At 37.8% G+C, this 12,550-nt stretch overlaps 1 protein-coding gene across 5 annotated transcripts in view; it reads left to right on the top strand.

The window, feature by feature from the left end:
* KCNQ5 (potassium voltage-gated channel subfamily Q member 5) overlaps positions 1-12,550 on the top strand; it is a 520,388-nt gene that overhangs the window by 326,665 nt on the left and 181,173 nt on the right. The window lies entirely within an intron of this gene.

Raw genomic sequence — 12,550 nt, forward strand, 5'->3', positions numbered from 1 at the left:
GCCAGGCAAAGGAATTTGGATATGTAAGTATAAAACAAGGAATCAGCGTGATAAAAGCAGTCCCTTTGGGAGCAGGGTTGGAAAAGCTGTGTAGGCTGAATTTCAAGAGCATCATTGCTTTGGTTTAAAGCAGTATGGGATTTCACTTTTGAAAATCAATGCAGTCACCTTTTCAGTGAGACCTCCCTTGGCCATTCTTGTCAAAACTTCTAGATCTCCATTTATCTGCACCCTTTCTTTTTTCTGAATGGTGGTGTTGTTCCCCAAATCCCCCCCACCTCTTAGCCGTTATCCCTCTCTAAGGCAGCGAGCGTTTTATTTACTTACATTGCTTATGGCCCATCTCTCAAATAAAAGTAGACTGTACCCTTGCAAGGACAAGGATTTTTTGGTAATTTTGTTCATTACAGCACCTTTAGCACCTCAGTCATGAGCTGGCATATACTAGTATAAAATGCATTATGCATATTGCATGTATGAGTTGATTAGTTCCTATATCAGATCCCATTTTTCATACTGGAAGTAAAGCAATGAATAAAGGAGAAGATTCCTGCTCCTGTGTGCTTTTCATTCCAGAAGAGGAGTCTAGATTTAACAAATAAATTTGTAATTCCAGATGGTGCTATTTCCTCAATGGAAAATGTAACAGAGTAACAATATAAAATATCAGAAAGAATACTGTCGTTGCATGCATTGAAAATGAGTAGGAAAGACTGGGTTTTTAAAAATTACTTTAAATTAATGATCCCTGAGCAATACACGCTGATTTTCAATCTGTTATTTTCTCAGGAAAGGACATAGATACAGAGCTGGCGGAGGCAAGTTCCTGACTGCAATGGAGTTTTAAATTGCAGAATTGGACTCCTTAAGAGTTAATACTATGATGCCTTGCTCTATGGTAGGAGACCATTCCCAACCATTACATTTAGTTGTCCCTTGCCTGTCCCATCTACCAGGATAAAAAGAAAGTGCTTTTTCCTTTTTGAGTACCATAAAAAAATTTGCTGTTTTCAATTTAATGTTAATAGGTAAAAATTCATTTAATTCATTCCAGACAGAGTGTTTTCAAGAGACTCAGACTTGAGATAGGCACGCAGAGATTGGTTGACAATTGGGAACAGTGTTAGACCTTTCCATCACAAGGCCTCTTGTCAAGAAGGTTGTGATCTTTTAAAAAAACAGACTAAACTGAACAGAATATATAGATAAAGAAACATAGTTAGTGTCATGCTAAGTGAAATAAGCCAGACATGGAAAGACAAATCCCACATGTTATTCCTCAAATAAGGGAAAAAAAAAAAACCCCTCAGTTTGAAGACAGAATCCTGATAGATTGGGGCCAGGAGGTGTAGGAGAGGACAGATGGAATTTGGATACTTTATATCAAATCAGAATTAGATCAAAGGAATGGGCTTTTCATGTTATACAGCAAAGTGGGGAGGCTATAATTCACAATAACCTAGGGGATAACATATGCACAAAATGAAGAAAGAAGCTCTGAGTCTCTGTTTCTGAAGCAATGTCCTTTGAGGACTCAGCAGAGGCAGTGAAACATCAGATGATGATGTCTGGAAGTAGACATCAAAATAAAGGTTCACAGTTACATCTGCCCTAGTAAACTTTGTGTGTTGAAAGAGAATGCACACAGAGCAAAAAAAAAAAAAAAAAATCTTTTTTTTTTTCCTTTTTCCTTTTGTTGTTACTGATTTCTTCAGGCATAAAGGAAGCAATCAGTGAGAAACTGGCATGACTTTTGTGTTCTTCCCTGTGAACTGGGAACTCATTTTTATAATTACACATACACACACAGTGTGTATGGGTTGATGCACAGGGCAACTCATGCTGTCGAGATCCAAAGGAGACTCGGTCTGCAGCAACAACAAGCAGCCCTGGAGTCCATGCCTCTGTGCTCAAGCAATTCTTTGCAATGTTGTGAGTGACCATGGAACTTGTAATCACATAACATTAATGCTAATGCTTTAAATGTTTTAGTGTGTTTTTGACTTCTTGGATGACTTTAGCACATAAGTAAGCATATGTGAGTTTTGTATCCTCTTTTTGTCTCGTTCTCTCTCATTCTTTCATTCTCTCTCTCCCTCTCAATCCCTCCCTTTTTCGTTTTAGGATACAGCTGTAAATTCTTTGGATATAGGAGATGCATTCTTCTATGGCCTTACAATTCAAGGTAGCTTAAACATGTAAATTTTTGTAAGATTCCTAGATTAGACTTAATTGAGTTGGCATCACTAGTTTGTGAAGGAGAAAAACTACTGCATAAAATAATTAACTTAGAATTAATATTTTGCATCAGTTTGACTACCTTGCATTAGGTTGGCTACCTTGTTTTGATCCATAGACCTTATATACATGTATTGGAATGTCACACTGCAGCCCATAAATATGTACAATTACTATGAATTTTAAAGCATTTTTAAAAAGTTAGAAAAATAATTTTGTAAATAATACGAAAAACAAGATTCAAAACCTTGTCAGGGACCTTTAACAGAAAACTGAAAATAAGTAATGTAAGAATCCAATCATATGCCACCAGAAATCTTTCCTAAAGAACTTAGAAGTTTGGGGACCTGGTTCAATGGTTCAGTTCCCTAATCCTTCCCTTGCAAGTGCTGGGATGTCATATGAATGCCAGTTGCTCCAGTTCTCATCCAGCTCCATGCTTGTGATCTGGGAAAGTAGTAGAGAATGGTTTAGAGCCCTGAAACCCTGTACCCACATGGGAGACCCCGTAGAAGTTCCTGGCTCCTAGCTTTGGCTCTGCTCAGCTCTGGCTGTTGCAGCCATTTGGGGAGTGAACGTACAGATGGAAGATCTTTCCCTCTGTCTCTCCTCACTGCAAATCTAGCTTTCAAATAAATAAATAAATTTTTAAAAATTGAGATTGCTTTACTGTATGTATGTAGAGAACATAGCAGGCACAAAACAAGGTATTCAACCTAATGCAAGTAGTCAGTTGCTATTTGTGAAGCTATATTGATATAAGGGACCAAAAATTTCATAAATGAAATCAAAGAACTTTTATGACAAACTTTACCAAATCTTGAAAAAAATGTATGAGTACCAAATGATTAGAAATATACAAAATTCTGAGTGTCAAAAAAACTTAAATAGGGACTGGTATTGTGGTGCAACCCTTTACACTGCTGCTCGTGTTACTGGTGTTCCATATGTGAGCTCTGTGAGTCCCAGTTACTGTACTTCCAATCCAAGTCCCTGCTAATGCACCCAAAAGCAGCAGCTGAAGATAGAGTTTCAAGTGCTGGCTTCAGCTTGGCCCTGATAAAAAGTGTTGTGGCCCTTTGCCCATTTCTTAACTGGATTTTGTTTGTTCATTTGTTTTGTTGTTGTTGAGTTTCTAGAGCTCTTTGTAGATTCTGGATATTAACATTTTGTCAGATTTGCATAATTATTCCCGTTGTCAGTTGCTTCTTCATTTTGAAAAAGGTTTCGTTTGCAGGACAGAAGCTGCTTAGCTTGCTGTAATCCCATTTGTCCGTTTTTGCTTGAATTGCCTTTGCTTCTGGGGTCTTTTCAAAGCACACTGTCTTGTGAGCTTTCCCAATATTTTCTTCTAGTAAGTTGATGTTAGCAAGTCTTAGATTTAGATTCTTGATCCATTTTGAGTCCATTTTTGTATTGGACATAAGGTTGGGATCTTGTTTCATACTTCTGTATGTGGAGTTCCAATTTTCCCAGCACCAGTTGTTCAACATTATCCTCTTTTCAGGGACTTATATCAAGTATATTGTGTAGATCTTGTATCATGTAGAAAAGACTTGAGACTGCTAGCACCCTTTAGATAGTGTAAGTGGATTAAAACAAACATCTGTCTTCCCACTAAGCTGAAAACTTTGTTAGGGGACAGACTATGCCTGAGTTCCTGGAACAATGTCTATAAATACTTGTGGCTGATAGAATACAGTGAAGGCACAATAATGATAGAATGGCATAAACAAGTCAGGAATGAAATTAATCCCGAAACCTGTATGATGGAGATACATGGGCCATTATCAAAATGAACTTTATAGTAGCCAAAACAAAAAGAGAAATATATTTAAAAATTACAGTCACAACAAACAATGATTCCATCAATTTTCCAAGGTACTAGGTTTTCCATATTAACCTGAGAAAAATCACTCCCAGAATACATCACTGAATAAATACAAGGTGAAATTCTGAGAAATTTTTTAAGTTGTAGTACAGTAAGTTATTTGAATTCTTTTTTACTCCTTCTCATGAAAATTGAAAAATCAAGCACAGTTTATTGGAAATCACTACTTTGGAAACAAGGTAGTACAGTCCAAGAACACAGGTTTGCTCATGGCTTGTCATGTAGTAGGAATGTGTAAGTAAGCAAGCAACTGCATATCCTTGAGACAGTTTTATTTCATCCCAGATTTTTCCAGATAGCCAGGCAGTGGAAAGGTTGGACTTAAATTCCCTGGACAGGAATTGGGAGGGAACTTTTTCATTGTTGCTATTTAAAATTTTAAATGTTGTTTTGATTGTGGTGCAAAATGGTGATGGGTCTGAGTCTCATTTTGAAAGATGTGCTGAGAAACTGGGAAAACATAAAGAGCACAAACAAGGACATTGTCTCACAGGCAAAGCAGGCAACAAACTGGTCCTGGTCTATTGAATCTGAAAGCTGAGAGAAAATCATGGTAAAACCAATATCCAGTATCTGAAGAGCTGTGTTAGGGTGGAAGCACATGCTCCCTGTGCTTAGGACATGACAGAAGAGCAATCCATAAAGGTACGTTTCCAGATAAGGAGCTGACTTGGAGAGGAAAGTGGTCATGAGAAGTGGCTCTGGCTGTAATAGGTAGGGGCGCTCAGAGGGGCAGAAAGGCTTGGAAACTGCAAGGGTTTTAAGAGAAACTGCACAACTGTCCATTACTGGTGTTTTAAAAATAAGTTCTGTCCTGGGAGAGAGGCCATCAGAAATGCTTGGAGACGCATCAGTTCCCTGTTCCTGGGGTGGGAATCAGGAAGAGCTTGTTCTATGCCTGTGTTGGCTGAGTCTGCTGTCATGTCTGAAGGAAGCCTTTTGAACTAATTATGGGATTGCTTGCCTTGTTCTAATTCATTGATCTTAGTCGTGGCCCTTGAAAGAAATAAAGCAACCAAGAAGATACTGCTTTTTCCTCTAAATGCCAAACACGTGAAATGAAGCAGTTCATTTTTAAGAATCTGGTATCTGATGACCCTTCTTTAAAACTTCACAGAAATTACAGCAACATTACTGACTAGGGTGGTGATTAATATTTAGGACTCATTGCAGTTAGAAAGCAGAATCATAGTGTTTTTAATCAAATATTCTGGATCACCATTAAAGACATCCCAATTGTCATAGTTCATTTTTATTGCTTTGTAATGGAAGTTGGGACATACTGTGAATGGATTTCAGGTAAAAAATGTACTTCTCTCATGGAAAAATTATTCAGAAAGAACATTTTTCAAAGTACCAACTTCAGAAGGAGAGATAAGTTTGGGATTCTGGAAGCAAAACATGCATCTCAACCCTTTCCTTTGATGATGAGGGTTTTTTGGTTTTGTTTTGGTTTTGGTTTGGTATAGTTTGGGTTGGGTTTTTGGTTCTACTTTTTGCTTTTAATTTCTTTTGGTGGCTCATCCTCCAGGCAAGTTGATCACTAATGCCAGAATGCATAATCCAGCCATCATAATTCATGATATACCCACAAGGTCTTGCATCAAATGTACTGAAATGCATACTTTATCAAAGCCATACTTAAAAATTTATGAAAAGTTAGAGATACAGATGAATTTCATTTGGCAGTTATTTCTGAAGAATTGTTTTCTTAAGAGATTCTGTTCTATCTCCCATTAGAACCCTTTATTTGTGTCTCATGATCCCAGTCCATTTAAAAGCTGTTTAAAGTTCTCCCCTCCTGAAAAAGTTTATCTTTTTATTTTTTATTAATATGAAGAAAACAGATTTTATGCATTCTTTAGGTGCCGCTCCAAGAGAACAAACACACTTCCTTCAGTCCCTAGCAACTCTCATCCTCCTCTCTTTCCCTCTCTTCCACAGTATTTCACAGCCATAACTTTAATCTAACCTATATTCGCAGGCTTAATTTGCTGATAATCATAATATTTGACAAATAAAAAGACCGAAAGACTACATTTCTACTACAATATATACATGGGCTGAAATGACAATCCTATCCCAGAGTAATCATTTTATTCCCAAATTTTTTTGTATGCCTTATGATTAGCTGCCATAAATCAGGAAGCATACAATATTTTTCATCTTGAGACTGGTTTATTTCATTAACAACACAATGATTTCTGGTTTCATCCATTTTGTTGCAAAAGGTGTGAATTTGTTCCATGTTTTTAGTTGGGTAGTATTCCATAGTGTGCATATTACCCCCTTTTCTTTGTGAAATCATCAGTTGATAAACATCTGGGCTGATTCTACATCTTAGGCAAAGCTTTCTTAATAAGTATAACTAACTTACCATGGACAGCTTGTGATCTTCCAACTCATTATAAAGAAACCTTTTAGGTGGAAATATATGACTACTTCCACCAAAAAAGCATGTACTTTTATTGCTTGCTGTGCCGAGATAAGCTTTGTGAGCTATCTGGCTTAAACATCAGCCCTGGTTCTCCATTCTTAATTGCATCATTCACAATTTGCCAGTGACTAGACATTGTGTGTTTATGAATAACAGGCAAGTAACATTTGATGCAGCATCAGCAGAACTTTTCTAAATGATCTATTTTTTCATCATTTTAATTCTTACTGAATGAATGCATGCTTGTGACATGGGGTTTGGAAGCTGGACTCTGTTCCACGAGGACTCATGATATTCACAAGTCACACTTTTTATCGAATCAAATATGACAACTTGATTCCCAATTAACCCAAAGGAATGAAGTGATGATCGTTTATTGAGTAAACATAGAAGCCTTTTAACTTTTTAACTTTTAATTTTTATATATAAATACCTCTCTTCTCCTCTTAAAATGATCAGCTCCTTCCAAAGAGATTTGTGTTAGAAGGTCAGGGTCAATAGCAGAGGAAGGAGGGCAGAATAAATTGATCAACTACTCCAGTAAAGCTTGACAGCACATTTCTGGGTGAATAGAGGCCCTGAGGTAGTGGACCTTAGAAGGATTTTCTTATCCTTAGATCTGCAAGATTGACAGCATTTCAGAATTATTAACGTCTCTTGGGCAGAATCCTCAGAACATGCTCCACATTGGGGACCGTGTGATGACATCAGGTGGCTGTTCCCCATCCCCAGGGACTGAGGCATTGGGATGCTGGGTCTGGCTTCTCCCTTTATCTCCCCCAAGCCCCCAGATGCAGGAAAAGAAAAAGAAAATTTGGAAATAATAGTCTCACCCACTTTCCCCTAATCCTTCACTCTTCCCTTCCTAATCAACTATGTAAACATCATCAAAAATTAAATTAAAAATAAGAGGCTAGGATAAAAATGAATTTGCACAAAACAAACCCAAGTGATTACCTTCAGCAAAGCAAAACCCAATAGTGGTTAAGAATAATTTTGAAAGCATATACCTCGGGTTTAGTATCTAAAAGAATAGGCAATATTTTAAGAACTGATTTTAAAAATGTACAGCGATAGGTTTATGGCTATTGCCAACTGGGTCATCTTTGAGCTCCCAGCCTCTAACTTCTTAATTCTTCACCACAGGCATTGTAAGCATTTTGTGTGCACTGGACCATTCAGCAATCTAGTGGAGTCCCTGAACATTCCTCAGAATAAGATTTTAAATGCATAAAAACATACTTGATTACAAAAGAGAATTGTGCTGAAATGTTATCCAAAAAAGAAATGTTATCAAAATATTGAACACATTTGTGATGTAGGAATCCATATTCTCATTAACACAAAATCTTACATGTTTCATCTACTATCCTAGGGGTAACATAATTCATGAGTTTATTTCTCCTGGGAAATAAGGTACTCCTGTGTCTCCAATTGGATTTTGTACCTAAGAATTAAAACAACTTTTTCACATGGATATCTAAAACTAGATTTATCATCTTCCCCAAATCAGCTTATCCTCCTGACTCATTAAGAGGATTGCCAATAACTATATACAAAAATCTCAGACTTGCCACTATCTTCATTCCCAAATTCCACCTTCTGGTTTATAGCATCCTTCCAGTGTTTGCCATTCCATTCTTATATCTACCACCTTATTTTATAACCTAACGTCGATCACTCTTACCCTTAGCCCACCCTCTCACACAGCTGCCAAATCAATTTTCCAGAGACTGATTCTGATCATATTAGGACTCTCTTCAAAAATGTCCAATGACTCTCCATTATTCACTGAGCTACATACAGGTATGTCCTTACAAGCCTCTCCCCAACAAGCCACCAGAGTTCTCATTCGGTTACCTGTTTCTCCAGTGCTTCAAATTCCATAACTTTCATTATATGAAGCAGGGAGCAAATTCTTCGCAGGACCATATCTTCTATCTTGCTGCCTCTATCATGTCGTTCCCTCCTGGTATTTATTTCTTCAGAAATTTCTCTGTAAAATAAAAACATATTCATTTCTTCGACATAATTATTGAGACACAGAGAGAAAGATCAATCTTACATTCACTAATTCTCGCTCCAAGTACACTTAATAGCAAGGCTGGGCAAGGCTGAAGCCTGGAGCTTTGAATTGAGGTGATTCCTATGAAAATAAATGGCTTTCTTTATGCTTCTGATATATAGCAGAATAGCCTAGTTAACAATTCTCTACTAATTCTAATTTATTGAGTAGTTAGTAAATTATAGTGATGTTGTCCTTGCATCTAATCTTCACGCATACATTCTCCTGCACTAGAATTCTCCTCTCCAACTATTGTTTAGTTAAATACCACTTGGCCTGCAGGTCTTGATTTTCTCATTGATTCCAAGAAGACTTCCATAGTTGCATATCTGGCTTCATGAATATACAACCCTGTGAGGCTGCATAAAGGTCCACATTTAGAAAATCGTCACACAAATTCAATCCTTTTGGCATCATCTTGATATTATAAATATTTCTTAACAAAAGGCCAGGGCCCGGCATGATAGCACAGTGGTTAAGGTCCTCGCCTAGCACGCCCGGAATCCCATATGGGCACCGGTTCTAATCCCGGCAGCCCCGCTTTCCTTCCAGCTCCCTGCTTGTGGCCCAGGAGAGCACCCTGCACCCGCATGGGAGACCCGGAAGAGGCTCCTGGCTTCAGATCGGCATAGCATCGGCCTTTGTGCTCACTTGGGGAGTGAATCATCGGACGGAAGATCTTCCTCTCTGTCTCTCCTCTCTGTATATCTGCCTTTCCAATAAAAATAAAATAAATCTTTAAAAAAAATACAAAAGGCCAAACATTGTTTTTGAAAATATATTTATCTTATTTGCAAAACAGACTTACAGAGGGAAGGGAGAGACAGAAAGAAAGATCTTCCGTCCACTGGTTCACTCCCCAAATAGCCACAATGGCTAGAGCTGATCTAATCCAAAGCCAGAAACCACGAGCTTTTTCAGGTCTTCTATGTAGGTACAGCAGCCCAGTGATTTGGGCCATCTTCTGCTGCTTTCTCAGACCATAAGCAGGGAGCTGGATTAGAAGTAGAGCAATAGGCACAAATGGCACCCTTATGGCAATGTGGGCAATTACAGGTGGAAAAATTGCCTGTTGAGCCACATGGTTGCCCCATGGCCCCACATTTGCATTTAGTACTATGATGTACAAATTCAAACACCAGTCTTATATAATTCCTCCTGTTCTGTGTGCCCCTGTATTTTCCCAATCATTGCAATTATTCTCACAATTTTAGTTTTCAGTTTATATCTTTACTGTCAGAAATATCTCTATAGACTTTGAGCTGTGATCTTCTTTATTGTTATATCTCCATGGCACAGCCTAGCTTTTATGTTGAACATTTATTGGTTGGATAAATGGGTGACTGATTGGATGGATGAAAGAATTACTGAATGAATAAAGGAGCAAATTAATTCATGTATTCGAATATCAGTGCAAAGCAATAGAAACCTTTGACTTCTGCTTTACAGATGGACCTTGGTAGCCATGACAGAATGTTGATAAGAAACTACTAATGTTACAAAGGAGTGTAATGTTAGCTCAGAGAAGAGAATTGAAAAAGTAGTTGATATGGGGGAAAGGGTTTAAGCAGCATACAAATATTAATGAAGGAGTTAATCTCTGTTTTGAACACAGAGATCATTGGAATACACTTGATAAAATAAGTTATCATTAATATTAAATAGTCCCCTGTTCAAGTTCTCTAATATTTTGATGGATCTGGTCTCAGGAAAAAAGAGTGAGGGACATAACCAGGTAACCCTCACAGGAGGAGAACATGTCTCACTATCCTTAATTGATACTGTATTAACATTCCAAATACCTTAGTGACCTCTGAATTTCATTTTCTCACTCATATCGGCTGGTACTCCAGTTTTTGCCTACTACTTCACAATTTCAAGTATGTTTGCCCTCATTTAAAGTATAATCCAAAGCATTCTGAACCATTAATACTTAAATTGGAAGTATGATAAATTGTTAAAGCATTGAGCACAGGAATTTTTTTTTTTTTTGCATGAAGAGATTCCTTCCCCTTGGACACTTATACTGGAAAGCAACTAACTCTATCTAACTTTCAGAAGGTAGAGGAATTACCTCAAATATCTTGCTAATCCAAGAATGTTAATACCATTTTTATTTTTGCATGCTCAATCAGTAACACTGTGTGGAAGTCAACTGCACAATGCTTGAATTCTTTCTCCTAGATAGCCTTCCATGAGTTACCAAATATGGTTCTCAGTTTTCATGTCTGTAAGACGGTGAGGATGCTGTCAGAAAATTCATGTGAATGGGATTTACCATCTTGTCTAGCTTATAAGAAGCCCTTTGGGAATGTTAGTAATTATTGACATGTAGCACATGAGCAACCAGAAGCTTTCACTCCAGTTCTTCTGTGTTAGGATAGAAAGGAAGATATTACATCAAAGAGGCATTGTCAGGGCTAAAAATATTTTTTACTCTGAAGATCCAAATAGCAGATTTTGTGATGTTGGCCATCCTACCTTGTTGCATCTCTTCAGTTCTGCACAAAAGCAGCCATACACCGCACATAAATGAAAGGACATGGCAATATATCAACAAAAACTCTTATCAAAAAATAGGAATGAGGAATCACATTTTTTTTTACAAATATAGCAATTAGCCAATATCTAGCTTTAGGCCCTGCAGAACTTCTAGTCAAGTGTGGTAGAAACATCTGCAAGATTTTTGCAAGCAAACCAAGAAGAGGCAAAGGTTAATTCCATTGTGATAAGGAAAAATTATCGAAACTCATTTTTTTCAGAACTTATTGTATACATTTCTAAGAGATGAGTAGAAGTAAAAATTGTGATCAACAGTAAATAGTTCAGAGTTTTCCTTGTTTTCTAATCTTGCCTTTAAAAAAAGACATTTGTTTGTTTATTTGAAAGTCAGATTGGGAGAGATTGAGATCGTGAATCTGCTGGCTCATACACATATGGCTGTATTGACAAGAGCCAGGAGCTTCATCCAGGTCTCCCAGGTGGGTGCAAAGGACTAGCCACTTGTGCTGTCTCCACTGCTTTTCTCAGGCCATTAACATGGAGCTGGGGCCAGTGCGATGGCCTAGACGCTAAAGTCCACACCTTGAAAGTGCCGGGATCCCATATGGGTGCCAGTTCTAATCCCAGCAGCTCCACTTCCTATTCAGCTCCCTGTCTGTGGCTTGGGAAAGCAGTGGATGACAGGCCAAAGCCTTGGGACCCTGCACCCATGTGGGAGACCTAGAGGAAGTTCCTGGTTCCGGGCTTCGGATTGGCACAGCACCGGCCGTTGAGTGAATCAGTGGGTGGAAAATCTTCCTCTCTGTTTCTCCTCCTTTCTGTGTATCTGACTTTGCAATAAAAATAAATACATCTTTTAAAAAAAATGGAGCTGGATTGGAAGGGGAGCTATAAGACCCAAACCGTGCCTATAGGGGATGGCAGTGTTTCAGGTGGCAGCTTTGCTAGCTAAGCCACAGTGCCATTTCTTCTAGGAGAGAAGTTCTTAAAGCATTTTGGAAAACTGTTGTTTAAATAAATATGTAAATATGCTAGTACACAAAATTTCAATTGATTGAAAAGATGATTCCCAGTGAGGTTATTTCCTACAGTCTTTTTATTCATTTTTATATGTAAAGTAGACAAATTACATGTATTTCACAATAAGATTTTGTAGCTTAGAGTACTTCCCAACCTACCTTCCCTCTTGCCCACATCCCCTACCCTCCCCCCTTATTCCTTATTTCGTTTTTTTTCATAATTTTTACAATAGCATATTTTCATTTCACTTTGCATTTTAATAGAAGTAAATTTGTCTTCCCTTTTATTAGGTATTTTCCATGGTAACTTACCAGCCCACTTGATTGGAGTTCCATATTCCTGGGATAAAAAAGTGTCTGCACATAGCTCCTGACTTGCACTCCCTATCATTGTGTTC

Source organism: Ochotona curzoniae, unplaced genomic scaffold (assembly GCF_017591425.1).
Source record: "Ochotona curzoniae isolate NIBS_2020 unplaced genomic scaffold, NIBS_Ocur_1.0 contig_3819, whole genome shotgun sequence".
Taxonomy (NCBI): Eukaryota; Metazoa; Chordata; class Mammalia; order Lagomorpha; family Ochotonidae; genus Ochotona; species Ochotona curzoniae.